Source organism: Panthera onca, chromosome A3 (assembly GCF_046562875.1).
Source record: "Panthera onca isolate mPanOnc1 chromosome A3, mPanOnc1 haplotype 2, whole genome shotgun sequence".
NCBI classification, from domain to species: Eukaryota; Metazoa; Chordata; class Mammalia; order Carnivora; family Felidae; genus Panthera; species Panthera onca.
Window position 1 is genome coordinate 34,877,592 of NC_138341.1, and position 18,097 is coordinate 34,895,688.

The 18,097-nt window shown below is 44.7% G+C and overlaps 1 long non-coding RNA gene across 1 annotated transcript; it reads left to right on the forward strand.

Annotated features, from left to right (window-relative positions):
• Positions 1–10: 10 nt before the first annotated feature.
• LOC132691814 (uncharacterized) lies at positions 11–5,759 on the forward strand. The gene is made up of 3 exons (XR_009616005.3): positions 11–105; positions 2,496–2,673; positions 3,334–5,759. It is a non-coding gene; the product is annotated as an uncharacterized LOC132691814 (long non-coding RNA).
• The last annotated feature ends 12,338 nt before the right edge of the window (positions 5,760–18,097 follow it).

Consider the following 18,097-nt stretch of genomic DNA (forward strand, 5'->3'; position numbering starts at 1 on the left):
AGTTCCCTGCCCCTTACCCACATTTAGATTCGGGCAGTGCCAAGACGCCTTAAAAATGCGCAAGCGCCCCACGAAACCAGGATGGAGGCTACGGGACTCGCCCGGGTTGAGTGGGCAGGCCCTGGGCGGGGTTGAGTGGGGCGAGCCCTGGGCGGGGTTGGGCGGGCCCTGGGCGGGGTTTGGGCGGGAGGGGCGGGGAGAGCGAGTGTTGGGGGGCTGCCACTTGGTTCTTGGTTTGAAGGCTTCTCTTCCTTTACCAAACTTAATTTGCTCAGTCTTATTTCTTTCCTTCCTTCCTTTGGTCACCTGGTGAAGCGTCCAGCTCTCACTCAGTCGGAGTATGAACCCGTCCGCCGGGCTTCTCCGGCCGCCTGGGAGTCGGGGAGCAAATAAGAAAATGTGGAATCTTTTGCTGAAAGCTTTTTAGTACAGAGGGCTGGCTGTTAGGGGTTTCGCCCCAATAATATAAAGATAACCTCTTGTGCTTTGTGCAGAAGAAACACCTAGTGACCTAAACTTCAAGCACCAGGATGTATATTTTGCAAAGTTTCTCAGAACTAGTTTTTATTCTTACTTGAGTTTTATGGGAATTGGTTGGTTATTCATCCTTTTTCAGGCCTCTGCCCTTTGAGATGAATGAGGTGGGGAGTAGAGGGAAAGTAGACTAAAAATACTTGAAAATACTTGAAAAATCCTTGAGGGGCATCTGGTGGCTCAGTCAGTTAAGCCTCCAAGTCTTGATTTCAGCTCAGGTCATGATCTCATGGTTCCGGGATGGAGCCGCCCATGCAGCTGAGTGCTGACAGCACAGAGGCTGCTTGGGATTCTCTCTCCCTCCCTCTCTCTCTGCCCGCCCCCCCCCCCCCCACTTGTAGTCTCTCTTTCTCTCTCTCCTCTCTCTCTCTCTCTCTCTCTCTCTCTCTCAAAAAAAATAAATAAATTTTAAAAAAGAAAAGAAAACTTTGGACCTTGAACTTGGAAGATCTAGGACTACCATTTTAAGTTCCAGTAGTATTCACTTTAGTTCAATATATTTTTAAATTAAAAATGGAAATACCATATGATTGAATAATTCCACTAGTATTTACCCAAAGAAAATGAAAACACTAATTTGAAAAGATATGTATGCAGCCCCGTTTATTGCAGCATTATTTACAATAGGCAAAATATGGAAGCAACCTATGTGTCCATCAATAGACAAATTAATAAGGAATGTGTGTGTGTAGATAGATTATAATGGAATATTACACAACCGTAAAAAAGAAAGATCTTGCCATTTGTGACAATATTGATGGATCTAGAAGGTATTATGCTTAGTGAAATAAGTCAGACTGGAAAAGACAAATACTATATGATTTCACTCATAAGTAGAATGTAAAAAAATTCGAATAAGCAAATAAAAAGCAGAATCAGACCTATAAATAAATACCCGGAGGGGAGAGGGGTGGGAGGTTGGGCTAAATGGGTGAAGGGGAGTGGGAGATACAGGCCTCCAGTTACAGAATGAATAAGTCACAGGAATAAAAGGCATAGCAGAAGGAATAGAGCAATGATATTGTAATAGTGATCTTTTGGAACAGAGAGTGTCTACACCTGCAGTAAACATAGCATAATATATTAACTTGTCCAAACACTCTGTTGTACACCTGAAATTAATGTAATATTGTGTCAACTATACTCAAAAAAATAATATGTCTTTTAAGCCTCTGCTATGTGCAAGGTACTGTATGAAAGGAGTATACTAGTTTCCTACCTCCAGGGATAGAGCAAGGCTTTTCTTAGCTTTGTCGTCTAACTGCAGGTTTTCACAAGCATATTATAATGCATTTATGAAAGCATGTAGAAAACTGATAGATGATACTAACCTTTATATAGCATTTTGCACAAATAAACTCATTTAATCTTTACAACAATCCTATGAGGCAAGTGTTATTATCATCCTCATCTTATAATACAGGAAAAGGCCCAGAAAAGTTAAGTGGCTTGCCCAGGTCAGCTACTAGTTAGTAGCAGACCTAGTCATCTGGCTCAAAACCCGTACTCTGAAGCACTACGTGACAGAGAATAGACATAAATCCATTCTGAAGAGGATGAAGGCTGAGTGCTCCAGATCTCGGGTATATACCAGCATCCCGACTTTGCCAGGTATAAGCCCGAGAACCCCAAGTGTTCAGCACTGCCAGTGCTCTTAAGAGCAAAGGTTTCAGGCACATTCATATGATCAGCTCATCCAAAGTCGCTGCTTTTACAAAGCAACAGTGTGGTATCGTGGAAAGAACATGCAATTTGGGTTTGAGTTGCAGTTGCGATTTCTTCAAGGCTGAGGGGTTTGCAACTACTCATTTCCATTTTCTGAGCTTCCCTTGCCTCTTCTGTAAGGTAGGAATCATCATCATCATCATCATCACCATATTTTCCCCTCACTAGTGTTCTGAGAATCAACAGTTCAGTAAGTTATAAATTTTTTTTAACGTTTATTCATTTTTTTTATATAGAGACAGAGCGTGAGTGGGGGAAGGGCAGAGAGAGAGGGAGACAGAATCCGAAGCAGGCTCCAGGCTCTGAACTGACAGCACAGAGCCCGACGCGGGGCTCGAACTCACGGACCGTGAGTTCATGACCTGAGCCGAAGTCGGACGCCCAACCGACTGAGCCACCCAGGTGCCCCAACAGGTCAGTAAGTTACAAAGCTTACACAAATGTTAACTTGCTGATCTTACCTTTCACTCATTTTATTTTTCCACAGTTCTTGATGATATGTAGAAGTCTTTTCTTGATTAATGTAATTAATCAATTAATTTTTTAAATGCTGGAATGACTCATAGTAAGAAAGGGGCATAAGCTTGTTAAAAAATACCAGGTGGAAGGAAAGGTGTTTCACAGAGTATGGATTGAAAAGAGAAAATTAAATGATTTAGGACAGCTCTTTGTTTCCGTTCTACTGTCTTCTGGACATATATTCAAGAAATAAGTAGAAAACATTCCCCAACTCTTAGTAGCACTCAGGTGTACCAGCTTCTTGAAGTATAAAGGTGCCTGTCAACACTGGTTATTTTCTTAAAGTTCCTGCCATCTGATTTTAGATCCTGCAAGACATAAATTAAGAATCCTGAAAATGTTACAACAGCCGGGCTGTTCAGTGGGAGGTAAAATGTCAGTAGCAGAGTGTGGGTTGGGATGTCACATGGAGTGGCTGATCATAGGAAGATTTTGTCTCATTTCTCAAATAAAACACAGCACTCTGACAGCACTAAAGCCAGCTATTCTCATTCTTATTTGCATATCCCACCCAACACCAAAGCATGATCTTTCTTTATATCGTGATCCCTTCAGGTTGTTCGCTGGATCCTATTCTGAGGGGAAGTGACCACAATTCACCGTGCACACGGACGTGTCAATCATCAGGCGATCTAGGAGAGCGTGCAAGCGGGCAAGTTCAAACGCCAGTCTGGCTCTGGGGGAATCAGACCACTGCCGCTTCTCCATTTGTGAGGACGGTGCACTAATGGCCTCTGGCAGGCTGCTCTGTGAAAGCACTGGAGAGTGGATGGAAGACCAGTATAAATTTTAAATTGGTTTGTGCTGGATATAAATAGAAACTGCCTCCGTGTGAAATAGTTCTTAATTTTTTTAAATTCTCCGCTTTTCCAAGAAGTGACTTTTTAAAAATGAACGCTTGGTGGGTCGGGCCAAGTTGTAAAGCATGCAGGCCCTGTAGTAGTTGAGGGAGGTCATTGTGGGCTCCTCTCTCCGATTCCTTCGATCTTTCCCTGTCTTCAGAAGGGTTCATATATCACCTGGCCTCGGTGTCACCAGTGGGGAACAGATGTCTGAGTAATGAGCGTTTGTTCTGGGCTGATTTACCCTGGGGAAGGCGTCTCGGGCATGCAGGCCTCCAGGAAGCCCCGCTTTCCCCACTTTTATGGTTCTTCTGCTGCCAAAACTACCAACTGAGTAACTTTCTAAGCTGGGGAGGCATGTCTGTGCCTGTGCATTTCGCCCATTCTAATGTAGTTTCCCCGGTGGGAAATGGACTATAATAGTGTCATGTGTTTTTTATTGTGGCTTCTATCTATCCTCTCTTTGGCAAAAAGGAAGGCAGAGGAAAAACATTTCCCCAGTGTTCAAAACAGCTAGTGATGTCCCCAAGAAAAGCATCCCCAGTAAAACACTGGAAAACAAAAGAGAGACCTACACACATTTTATGATTTTCAGAACGATGACACCTGCCATGCAATTATTTGGTAATTTTCATGTGGCAGAATAGGCATCTCAGCTGCCGTCTCGTAGTCTTTTTGTCAAACAAAGCCCTATGGGGTGTGTGAGTTTAAGTTTGTCTTTGAAACCTGAAATCTAGATTATATCGATATTATCGGAAAACAATGAAACCTGTGTTAAAGCATTGTAATTTCACAGGAGGAAGTAAGGGTCTGAATGGCACATTTCTCACCCGTAGGAGGGGAAAAGGCAGTTGGGGTTGCAGTTGCTGGGACAGCTTTATTGCAATAGAGGATGAACATATTGACATCAACTCCCTGCTCTGACCTTCTCGTTGTTGAATGTCGATATGGTGTGTGAAGCCGCCTCACTTTCGTCTGCCTGCTTCTCGTTATGTGCAAGTCAAAAGCACATCCGCAGAGATTATGGATTTAACTCAATTTTGACACATCACATTTCATCTCTCTCGTTAAGAAAGGCTGAGGTATGACTCATAATTTATTTTAAATCATTTTAAATATACTTAATTATGCATAGAAAAAAAAGTGGAAATCCAAAATAAGATTCATGCAACTTTACATTAACATCATCTATTCAAATTTAGCATATATAACATAATGTTGTCTTGTACAGAGAATGAAAGAAGTGGCCTTCTCCAGTGGGGGTCAGAGGGTGATTCCTAACTCCTGGAGATTCTCACTCTGTGCCCTGAATGCCTGCAGCGTTGCAATATTTTACAACGAGCCTTAGTAACCTTTTTGTAAGTCCATATACACACAGACAAATAATACAAAGTCCCCAAAAGGCATAAAAATTAGAATTTTCATATGTTTCTGTATACTTATACCCCAAACTACCAATTAATTTAGAATATTCTTTTTTTCCTTAAACTTAATGTTTTTATTTACTTTTGAGAGAGAGAGAGACACAGAGTGCAGGTGAGGAAGGGGCAGAGAGAGAGAGGGAGACACAGAATCAGAGGCAGGCTCCAGGCTCTGAGCTGTCAGCACAAAGCCTGATGCAAGGCTCGAACTCACCAACCTTGAGATCGTGATCTGAGCCAGAGTCAGATGCTTAACCGACTGAGCCACCCAGGCACCCCTATAATATTCTTTTATCATCCCTTGCATAGATGTGAGGAGCCTACTGAGTGACAGTCTCCAAGTATTAAGCCACAGGAAAGGTCACCTGAGGGTCCTTCTGCCCCTTAGGGTTAATTATAGTGGTACTTCACGGGGCTGTTGGAGAAATGAATGAATGAACAAACGAACGAACAAAAGAACAAACATCACCTCCACGCATTGCTGTGAGAAATGAGTGACCATCCTGGGTAGTTATTTACATGAGCATTCTGATGGCCATGGAAACTGATGATCAAGTGAAAAGAGAAATGAAAAACCTGGGTTTCAAGAAGGTAAATGTTGATGGACCATTTTCTTTTCAGGTAGTAGAACTTTCTGTCTTTAGAAAAACCTACGTAACTTTAACCAGTATCAAAACATGGGTGCTCCGTAGCCAATAAAAGTTAACATGTCCAGGTGTCAGCTCTGCACTGGACTTATGTATCCTAGTTCCTCAACCTTTCTCGGCCACAGAATACAAATTTCAACTTAACAGGGTGACTGCAACAATTAAATAAGATGGTGTGAAAAAAATCAAGAGAAAATATGTAAATATATAGACGTCTCTATGGAAAATATTATTGAGCAAAAATTATAAAACTGAACCTAGTCACTGATATGAACCAAAAATTAATTTAGCATGATATATAAAGCATTAGAATTTTAAGTCCATTGGATTTTGTGCTTGTAGAAAGTTAGCTGGTTTCAATTAGAATTGTAACCTAAAAATCTTTCCATTTCCTCAAACGCCACCCAATCTCCCTGTAGCATTTCCCTCTTCCTTTCTCCTTTCCCCAAGAGTGGTAAATATTAGGTAAGGCTGTGGGACAACAGATCAGAACTGTCAGGTAGAACCCAGTATGAAAACAGCCCCCAAAGATGTGGAATCTATCTTGAAATCTTGAAGGCCAAAGAGAGGAGTATCCCACTAAAATAATAGCCAACCTTTTAACATCAGCATGAAAATAAAAAATCACATCATTTTCAAATGCCAGATCCATAATTTTACTTGCCTCTCCTTCCGCCTTAGATTCTTAAACGGTAGAGATGTGACATCTCTCTAGTTTCTGCTACACAGAAACACAGAGTCACAGGTCTAACTTCAGATCACCTTCTAGAAGAGGGTGACAGGTACTTGGCTAGAACATTTGGCCAGAACATAAGACCAGCCTAGGGCTGAATCCCAGTTCTTTCCACTGACAAGTTTAGTTACCTCGGGAAAGTGACTTCCCCACTCATGTCTCAGAGATGAAATGAAGGATATATATCATAGGATTATCGTGTTATCCAGTAGCAAGGTTCCAGCCTGTGTTCACTAGTACATGGGCACAGGATGCCAGGTGATTCTAGATGGCCGACTTGGGGTGGAGGCACAGAGAGGTTAGCCTGGAGGTCTTCTTCCAAGAAATGGTCAGGCTCTGACTATCACTATTACAGTCTGGGAAGCAAGGCCATGGGGGTGGCGGGGTGGGGGGAGGGGAGGAGGAAGTTATACATCTGGGAAAAGTGTCTAATGGAAGGCAGTTCCCCCCTTGAAAAAAGGGGAGAGAGTATGACATTCCCAAAATCACAGCTAAGAAACTCGGGAAGCCCAAGTCAAGCACCACTTGCCCTGGGCCTATAACCCCCAGCCACAACCCTGCCCTCCACTGACTCTGACCTAGAAGAAGAATTTGCCAAAGCACCGATCCAAACAACCCAAAGATTTCCAGCTAGAGACTTAGGTGGAAGCCTGGCTTTCTAACAGTGAGGAGAGCTGGAGAAGACGTGGTTCTTAGCACATGATTGCGTGCTATCATCACATCCCATTCAACTCCCAAGCTCAAGGGTACCCTGTCCTCTTTCCTGGCACCTATTCTTCTATCCTAACAGTCCATGGATCCAGAGTGGAGAACAACTGCATCTCTATTCATGTAAATCATGGTAAAGGTAAAATTCAAATCAAGGTGTTTGTGTTTTCTCCCCCGAGCAGAAGTGAGCGCCCTGCGAACACACAACCGTAGCCTTGTTTCGGCACAGATGTCAGGAACGCAGAGCCTGTAAATCTGCCCAGGCAGTTCTGTTCTTGAGTCATTAAGAACAACTGAGTGGGTGGAACGAGAACATGAAATTACTGTGTGCACTCATGTTTTGTTTATGGAGCAATCATTTCTAGACGTGTTTTCTTTTTTTATGAAGAATCTTTTCTATGTTTGCCTTCTAACACCCCACCTTCCTTCCTGTCCCCAGCTCTCCCACACCCACTAAAAAGAAACATTGAGAGCATTACAAAAATCTCCACAATTTTAAGAATAGATTACATTAAGTGTCTCTCTAAACCAATTCCTTTTCCTTAATCAAAATAAATGACTAATATGAATCACACAGGTAACTACTGAATTTGAACACAGCAGATAGGTTAAAAAGCTTGTAACAACTGCTACCAAATCATGAGAAGCACCTTTCTTGCTCCATCGTGTGCCACGAGGACCCTGTTAACCCAGTGAATTGAAATTTCTGTGATGCTAAGTCTCACCAGGGTTTAATTAGTGGTTTGTGTACCTGCCACAGGATTTTTCACTTAACTTCACTGTCACTTACTTTGTCTATAAAATGGGGACAGTATCTACTCTGTGAGGACTGAGTGCCTAGAATATAGTAAGCACTCGTGAAACTGTAGCTGCTATTACCATTGCTGATAGTTTGCAGCAGCAACGGGACAGACAGGATGGCTTTTGCCAGATCCTGTTAACCCTTTTCTCTGATACACCCATCCCCCAGCCTTGGCTGGGGCAGAGATCCAACCAAACGGGGGCTCCCGGACTTACCGTGGTGATCACCCCAGTTAATGCCCAGTCTTCCCGGACCCCCCGCAGTTTCTGTTCATCTCTAGACTGACCTGCCCGGCTGCTACCCCCCTTCCTCCCACCATAGGAGGGCCGTGTGTGTGTTTGTTGAGCTCTGGTGCTGTGTTTACCATCTGGGTGGATCTCACTTCATCATTTTTCCTTTTGTTGTTTTTGGCTTCTTGGCGTTGTCCTGCCTGGCACACACCCCCGGCCATGTTCTCATCACAGCAATATCCCCTTGTTTTCGGGAGCCAGCCTGCTGCTAGAGGCAGAGTGGTGACATCAGGTGTTTTAAACGAGAGAGAGATTGCATTAAATCTCCTCTCGGGAAAACGAGTTTGGTTTTTAAAAAATATTCCATGGAATGGATCTAATAACTTAGTTCTGTAATAATTTCTCCTCTGCCTCTAAGTGCAAGGATTCTTTCAGAAACAATGGAGTATTACTGCTTTTCAATCGGCTGATGAGACTTCATTTGCAGAGGGTTTTCATCCACAGGAGGGCCTTTCAGACTCTACCCACGACACAAACAGGTACAGGGAAGCCTCCCCGGCCCAGAAATGGACAAGGCAGGTAGCAATCCCAGGGCCAGCCTTGGAGAAGGTCTAGGAGGCCCCTGGAGTGCCACGGGTCCCCACATCATTCCCTCCCTAGGAGGGCCTGATGAGGCTTCACACAGGTACCTGCCTTTGGATCTGAAAACCTGTCCAGCCAATAACGTTTAGTGTCCAGGACAAGGTTTTGCAGCAGGGATACTAACCAGGCCAGGGGCCCGACTTCCTGCAAGCTCTGGGAGGGCTGGGGGCTGATCACATTCAAGAACTGAGAGCGGTGGCCACAGGCTTTTCCAAGAGAGCTGTAATGCTGCCAGTCAAATAGCGCTTAATTTCCGGTGGGTTGTAAAAGTGCCATTTATCCTGCAAGCGTCGGGGCGAGCGGCACGTTAGGATTCTAAGTTAAATGATGCAAGAATAAGTACTCTCCGTAAGGATTCTATGCTTCAGAATTAAAAACGAGGCAAAAAAGACCAAACCTACTTTTACACCAACGGCAAATATTGTAGCGAAGAAATCACTTTCCATTCAATTCCCCTGATAGAGCCATGTGTAACCTGAGTGGATGGCCACCACCGGAGGCCCACAGCCATCTAGCAGCACCTCACAGGCACAAAGGCAGTTTTGTCCTTATGGCCTCAGGCCACGTTTTTGCCACATTGACACTGTCCGGCCAATAACAGGATGTCACGGGAATGGGTGGAGTCAGGCCAATTAGGATCTGAGGTGGTCCCTGAGGCAGCTGGCAAGGGGACAGCAGCAATGGCCTTGACACAGGCAGTTGGCTGAGGATGCTGGTCTGTTGCCATCAGACGTTTATACCCCTCTCCTGGGCTTGCAGACCTATGATTTAGAAAATTATGGAGAACTTTTCGTTTCTAAGGAGGACCACATAAGAAACAACTTCACGGAGCCTTGTAGCTGGAGCACTGAGTCAGTAGGGTCACTGTGTGCGGTGGGGGTCTTGGGAAGATGAGATTTAGGGGGGAAAAACTACTAAGTGTTTCAGTGACTTGTTAATTAAATTACATATAGGCTACAAAAAAATGCTGTTGAATAACTACTACTCCAAAATGCACAGTTAGCTTTGATAATAAAGGTAGATTAGCAGTACAATAGAACATTCTGTGGTGAGGGTAATATTGTAGGTCTGTGCCAGCCACGTGCGGCTGTCGATCACTTGAAATGTGGCTGGCAGAGCTGATGAATTTAATTTGTAACTTTACATTATTTTAATATTTCTTTGGATAACATCCAGCTGATGGCTGCGATATTGGACAGCTCAGATTTAAGGGGATCAAAGTGAGAAAGAGCGGCACCTGCGTGGCTCAGTTGGCTAAGTGTCTGACTTCGGCTCAGGTCATGATCTCCAGGTTCGTGGGTTCGAGCCCCGCGTCGGGTTCTGTGCTGACAGCTCACAGCCCGGAGCCCGCTTCGGATTCTGCGCCTCCCTCTTTTCTGCCCCTCCCCGATTCACACTCTGTATCTCTCTCTCAAAAATAAATAAACATTAAAAAAAAAAAAGTGGGAAAGAGAAAGGAGACACTTAGAACAACCTTCCTGTTTGTTCAAATCCCAAAAGTAGGAAATCCCACTCATTTGCTAATGAATTCAGGCCACAGGAGTAAAAAAAATAGTAATAATTTCAATTCAGACCCAAAGTGCTTTAATGCCCGTCTAAATGTTGAACCATAATAGCTTCTCTTTTTCACAATTTCTATGGGAAAAAAATACCATTTTATGCTTCTGGAAAGTGGAAGTGTCATTCTCAGCATGTGTCCTCCATTAGCATCTCCACCTTTGAGCCACGTAGAGCTTTGCCTCTGTAGGCTTCTCCCGTCAGATTATGGTTGTTACAGCCAGAAGTATAAACAAGTTCTTCTATTGCCGCCCGGATGTAGACAACCACTCCACCCAGGAATTCAGCGCGTTCCAACACTTCCGCTTGTGAAGTGGCACCTTGTTCCTCGGAGAAATGTTTCACGTGCTGATTGGTCAGCAACCAGCTGGTGCCAGCGGATTCGAGCGCCACTCTTGGGCCTAGGCGAATCCCCTGAAAAGTGGTCTCGGCCCACAGACAACAGGTACAAGGGAAGGGGCAGTACACAGGCCTCCCTGCTGCCCACCCAGGCCTAAGACCCCAGCAGCTCCTGTGGAGCAGGCCTTGAAGCCCTGACCTCACTTCCTGCAAGGGACAAAGGTCAAGCAGAGGGGGCCTGAGTAAGGTGAACAAAGACCTCTCAAGCAGTGCGGGCTGGGAAGCAGGGGAAGAAGAGAGGGGTAAGGTTCTTCTGGTTAAAAACGAAAAACCAGGGGCACCTGGGTGGCTCAGCCGGTGAAGCATCTGACTCTTGATTTTGGCTCAGGTCGTGATCTCACGGTGTTCGAGTTTGAGCCCTGTATCGGGCTCTGCAGTGGTGGTGCAGGGCCTGTTTGGGATTCTCTCTCTCTCTGCTCTTCCCCCACTCACGCTCGCTCTCTCTCTCTCTCTCTCTCCTTCTCTCAAAATAAAACAAAATACACAAAATAAACTAAAAGATTCAGGAAGCCAGCAGCTTGGAGTCAGGTGTCTGAGCCAAACAATACACTTTTTAAAATCCATGAAGTGTAAGCATCACACAACAACACTTCCTGATCTCAGAGCTCTGCCCTGATCTTGTGAAAAGCATCAGGGCCCCTAAGCGGTGAGGTGGCCCCTCCGCAGTGGGGAGGGGCGTGGGGTGTCCCAGGCGGCTTGTGGGTGTGAACACAGTCACGCGGGCCCAGGGGGTGCAGGCCTGGACAGGCAGCTCATCCAGGCCTGCTTAATTGATACAGTCTCCTAATGAACGGGATAAACACCATTTGGGGCCATTTGCTGTGAAATGGACTGGGGTGTACGAGAAGCCGGCCTTGTACCGGCAGAAAACACGCACGTCGGCAGAAAATAATGTGCTGGAAAAGTTTTAAATTAAAGACGTGCCGTTCTGAGGGTGCAGAGGCGTTAATGCTTATGTAATTAATCATTTCATATTTGAAGATTGGGATTTTTTTCCCTTTTAATTAATTAGCCAGTAGACTCATTATAGTACATTTTTCATGTCAAAAAGGCAGTGGGTTCTAAGAGAAGGGAGGGAGGCCACAGGGGAGAAGTGACGGCAGCTGTAGTGATACAGTGTGCTGTGAAAAGTACAGGGAACCTCTGTCATCTCTGCCTAAAAATTCCCTTTGAAGGGCTCAGGAAGGCAGAACTGGTCAAAATGCACGGGATTTATCCACGTCCCGTGAATGCAAGACTCCGCTGGTGCTCACCGTTTCAGAACCTGCCTTTAGCTACCGAGAGTTGTCGCCTACTTGGCCAATGGATTTGTCTTTTACCAGAAAGAGGGTACAGCATGAGGCTAAAGATCGGGCTCTGAAGCCAACCACCCCAAGTTCCAGTCCTGAGGGACAGAACACCACCCTTGACTCCTTCACAAAGCCATTGTGTGTGTGTGTGTGTGTGTGTGTGTGGTAAAATATACAGAACATAAAACTTAGGGGCGCCTGGGTAGCTCAGTCAGTTGAGCATCTGACTTGATTTCGGCTCAGGTCATGATCTCGTGGTTCGTGAGATCGAGCCCCGCCTCAGACTCTGCGCTGCCAATAGGGAGCCTGCTTGGGATTCTGTCTCTCCCTCTCTCTCTGCCCCTCCCCCCCCCCCCCCCCCCCGTCACTCTCTCTCTCTTTTTCTCTCTCTTCCTCAAAATAAATAAACTTTTAAAAAATTAAAATTTAAATTAAAAAAACAGAAAATGTACTGTTTTAACTATTTTTAAGTGCACAGTTCTGTGGCATTAAGTACTTACATTGTTGTGCAAACATCACTACCATCCATCTCCAGGACTTTTTCATCTTTCCCAACTGAAATTCTGTAGTCCTTAAACACTAACTCCCTATTCCCCCAAGCCCCCAGCCCAGTCCTTGGACCCACCATTCTACTTTCTGTTTCTGAATTTGACTTCTCCAGGAACCTCATGTAAGAAGAATTACACAATATTTGTCCTTTGTGACTGGCTTAATTCACTTAGCATTATGCCTTCAAGGCACATCCATGTGTAACATGTCTCAAAACGTCCTTCCTTTTTAAGGCTGCATAATATTCCATCACATGTACGTACCACATTCAGTTTGTCCAATCATCTTTCAATGGACACGTAGGTTGCTTCCATCTCTTGATTACTGTGAATAATGCTGCTGTGAACACGAGTGCACAAACATCTGTTTGAGTTCCTGCTTTCACTTCTGTGGGGTGTGTACCCAAAAGTGGAATTGTTGTATCACATGTAATTCTGTAAAATATTTTGACGAATCATCATACCCCTTTCCACAGTGACTGCACTGTTTTACATTCCCACTTGCAACGTACAGGGTTTCAATTTCTCCATATCCTCGCCAGCACTTGTCATTTTCTGGGGGGTTTTATTTTTTTTTTAATGTTTTTATTTATTTTTGAAGGAGAGAGAGAGACAGAGCATGAGCAAGGGAGGAGCAGAGAGAGAGGGAGACACAGAATCCGAAGTAGGCTCCAGGCTGTCAGCACAGAGCCCGATGCGGGGCTCGAACTCACAAACTGTGAGATCATGACCTGAGCTGAAGTCGGATGCTTAACCAGCTGAGCCACCCAGGTGCCCCTTTCTGGGTTTTTTTTAAATAGCCAACCTAATCAGAATGAAGTGGTATCCCATGGTTTTGACTCGCACTCCTCTAATGACTAGTGATGTTGAGCATCTTTCCTTTTCTCTTTTTTTTTAACTTTAAAATAATGTTTATTATTTTGAGAGAGAGAGAGAGAGAGAGAGAGAGAGAGAGAGAGAACACGGGTGTGAGAGCAGGGGAGGGGCAGAGAGTGAGCGGAAGAGCGAGGATCCCAACTAGGTTCAACACTGTCAGTGCAGACCCCAACACAGGGTTCGATCTCACGAGCTGCAAGATCATGACCTGAGCCAAAATCAAGAGTCAGATGCTTAACTGACTGAGCCACCCAGGCACCCCCTGAGCATCTTTTCATACTTCATAGAGTTTTTTGACAGCAGATACAAAGGAGAGAGCATGGTAGAAACTCCTTGGGCTCTGGACACACGAACTATTGAGAATATGAGAATACAAGCTTCTGTTTCTACCAAGATGATGATGATAGATAGATAGCTATTAATATGGAGAGATATTACATTTAGTGTATGCATAGAAACAAAAGTCTAGCCTGCTTTGTGCCCAGTCATTAATGCACAGGGTTTAACTCTGGGACAGCAAGAGGATCTTTTCTATTCCTATTTTACTTTATATGTTTCATCAAAAGGGAAGATAAGGGGGTAGAATTAAAAGTGTTTTACTTTCATTTTTTAATGTTTTTTTTCTGTATTTTTCAATATTTCTACAATGTGTTGCTTTTGTAAAATTATTTTTAACTTCATAGGTTAATAGATTCAAGAAATACAGACCAAGAGATGCAAACCATAAATGATTACAGGGAAACCTTTCTACTGCTCTTTCGCATCCTATCTGGCAAGGGCACAGTAGAAGTAGCTCTTGACTATGTTTCTGCCTCTCTGTTCAGCAATGGCCAGCACCTGCCCTGGGGTTTGCTAGAAAGCTGAAGGGAAGTCCACAGGAGTGGATCTACACCTGCTTTCAAGATATTTGCAGTCTGTTAATGCTTACACAAGACACGGTGAGGGTACCACAGAGGGCTTTACAAAAGTGCAAAATTGTGCCTGTGGATGTGATCTAGATGCTTTTGAGACAAGATTGCCCAGAACCTGCAAATTTGGGAACCTCACGGGGAGGAGAGACAGCAGTGGTGGGTGGACAGTGAGCCAATCTTGAAGGAAAAGGACAATTCAACGGGTATCATGGGGGAGGAAGGCAGGCAGCACTCTAGGTCCTGGGGACAGCAGCGTTCCAGGCCCTGAGGCAAACTGAACCAGGGCTGTGTGGTGGGACAAGGACTCTGAAGAATGAGCAGAAGTTCAGAGAGACTCAAATATGGTAATGTTTGGACTTCAAAAATAATACATGTTCATTACAGATTTTGTGATTAGATATAGAGACATAAATGTATAGATAATATAGATAAATATAAGTAGAAAGTATAGCTAAAATAGTATAGATACTTATATATGGACACTTTACCAAAACAAAATGGAATCCTGTTCCACAACTTTCTATTTTCTCAACGATGCTCCTATGTCGTCATGGCCTCTCTTTACATACACACACATGCATGTGTGCATGCACGCACATACTCACCCTTCCCAATACACCTCATTTGCATGAATGTGACATAATTTATTTTAATAGGCCCCTATTGATGAGCAACTCTGGGTTGATGAGGGTATGCATCTCAATTTTGTTAGGTATTGTTGACTTACCTTACCGAAAGGCTGCAGCCATTTCTCCAGCCCCTCTACCCCAGGGTGTGTGGGAAGGGTGCAGGCTGGGGTGTGGGGCCTCAGCCCTGCTCCCGCCTCATGGCTACGCCACCTGCTTAGCGTCACTAAGCCTCAGTCCCTATGAGGAATGACAATGACAGAACCAGCAGCAAAGGTTGCTGTGGGTGCTACATCAGGGAATCCCTCCCAAAGTGCCCGGCATGACCTAAGCACCCATAAAGTCAGCTGCCCTTATTATCTTTCAAATTTTAGCTAATCTGATAGGCAAAAATGTTCTTTTCTTGTTTAAATTTGTATTTCTTAAACCACAAAGATGATTATGGCCATTTCTCCTCACAGATTTGCTGGCTTCTCAATGATGTATTCATTCGGCCAGCGGATTGGGAAAGTCTCACACCAGTCTAGTCTCAGCACTCTGCTGGGAGCGCTATGGGCCTCCTATGGCAAGCAGTGTCTTCTCCCAGGGCTGCTGCGGGAAGATCCAGAATTTGCCACAGCTCTGGGGGGCCTTGCTTAGCATCCAGACCTCTCTTGCTTCATCCTCAGGACTGGCCCGTGGCTGGGCTTAGAGGACCAGGACACTGGAGGTAGTTGAGGATAAGGAGGGCTCAGTTTTCCAAGGGGTCGGGAACCTGATGGTAGGTCCCAGAAGGCCTGCACACCCAGATCTACCCTCAATGGGGCCACCCCCCAATTCAGCTACTGGTGGGGTGGTCAGGTTTAACAAACAGTAATATGAAACACACTGTTAAATTTGAAGTTCAGATAAATAACAAATAATTTTTCAGTAGAAGTACATCCCAAATATTGCATGGGACGTACTTACATCAAAAAAATATATTAAAAATTGTATCGAAAAAAACTATTCATTGTTGGGGTGCCTGGGTGGCTCAGTCGGTTGGGTGTCCAACTTTGGCTCAGGTCATGATCTAACGGGTTTGTGAGTTCAAGCCCCGCACTGAGTTCACTGCTGTCAGTGCAGAGCCAGCTTCAGATATTCTGTCCGCCTCTCTCTGCCCCTCCCCCACTTGCGCGCGCGCTCTCTCTCTCTCTCTCTCTCTCTCTCAAAAATAAATAAAACATTAAAAAAAAGAAAGTCATGGGGCGCCTGGATGGCTCAGTGGGTTAAGTGTCTGACTTCGGTTCAGGTCATGATCTCGCAGTTCATGAGTTCAAGCCCCTCATTAGGCTCTGTGCTGACATCTCAGAGCCTAGAGCCTGCTTGAGATTCTGTGTCTCCCTCTCTCTCTGCCCCTCCCCCACTCTCTCTCTCTCTCTCTCTCTCTCTCTCTCTCAAATGAGTGAGCATTAAACAAAGAAAAGTTCTTAAAAAAAACTATTCATTATCTGAAATTCAAATTTAGCTGGGTGTTTTTATTTTATCTGGTGACAGTTAACCTGCTGCATTAGTTTCCTATTAGTGCTATAGCAAATTACTATATATTTAGTGGCTTAAAGCAATACAAATTTACTCATAATTCTGGGGGCCAGAAGTCCAAAATCAGTTCCACTGGACTAACATCATGCTGTTGGCAGGGATGGTTCCTTTTCCAGATTCTCAAGGATGCCTTCATTCTTTGGCTCACGGCCCCTTCCTCTGTCTTAAAAGGTAGCAGTGTAACAGCTTTAAATCTTTCTCTCTCTGCGTCTGACATTTCTACTTCCCTCTTACAAGGACTCTTGTGATTACGTTGGGCCCACTTGGATAATCCAAGTTAATCTCCCCTTCTCTAATTGTGTGATTTAATTATGTATGAGGTCTCTTTTACCATGTAAAGTAATATATTCACAGGTTCTGGGGATCTGGATTTGGACATCTTTGGGGTGTCTTTATTCAACCTATTATATCTGCCCGGAAGCCAACAAGCATTACATTGTTTCTATTGCATTCTAAATTCCTAACTCCAACTCTCCACCCCAATGTCTATAATAGCACTTGGCATACTATACTGTACCTATTTCATAAATGTCTGTCTCTGTCTTCCTACTCCCCTGCTTTGAGGATAGACACAGGACCTATTCCTCTGGTCTGCCCTGTGCTTGATACGATGAAGATCGACATGTGTGCTTGAGCAAATGATGATTGAATGTGTACATACTGAGCTGTAAATTAAGGTGTGCCTCTACAAAATACTTATGTTACCAAAATAAACACGAAAACATGCTGGGTGCGAATGTGACTCCATGCGCAGAGAGATGGGCTCTGGACCAGAGAGCTGAGCAGCAGAAGGAAGAGAGATGAGGCGCAGGGAGCCTTGGGTAGGAGAGAAAAAAAATGAGGCAGAAAGGCAGGAGTGCCCTAAGCCATGGCCCTTCCCTGGTCCTGGGTGCAGACAGTGTAAATCTAGGAGGTGGTTATGAATGCAGTAGGGCTCCCCAAGCACACCATGAGGCAAACATTTGAGTGCAAGCACATTATTTGAGAGATGGCCTTAGGAAGTACAGAGAGACTAATGAGATTGGACCAAGGGTGTGTGTTGATGTGCTCTGGGGGCACCCAGGGCTCCACCTCCTGAGGGCCCTCAGAATTACCCCACACAGGGGCGCCTGGGTGGCTCAGTCGGTTAAGTAGTCGACTTCGGCTCAGCTCATGATCTCACGGTTCGTGGGTTCGAGCCCCGGGGCACGCTCTGAGCTGACAGCTCAAAGCCTGGAGCCTGCTTTGGATTCTGTGTCTCCCTCTCTCTCTCTGCCTCTTCCCCACTCGTGCTCTCTCTCTCTTTCAAAAATAATACACATTAAAAAAAAAAAAAAGAATTACTCCACACAGATGGATCTACGGAGACATTCATCGCCCCTTGCTTGGGTTGTGAATATGAGACCTGTTTTCAGGTGAACTGAGGGGACCCCCAATGGAATATGGCAGGACCAACCAGCATCCACTCAAAGTGGTCTTACAAGGTAAGATTACATGGATATACACCTCCAATTTTATTTACTTTTATAACGTTTAAAGATTTTATGGG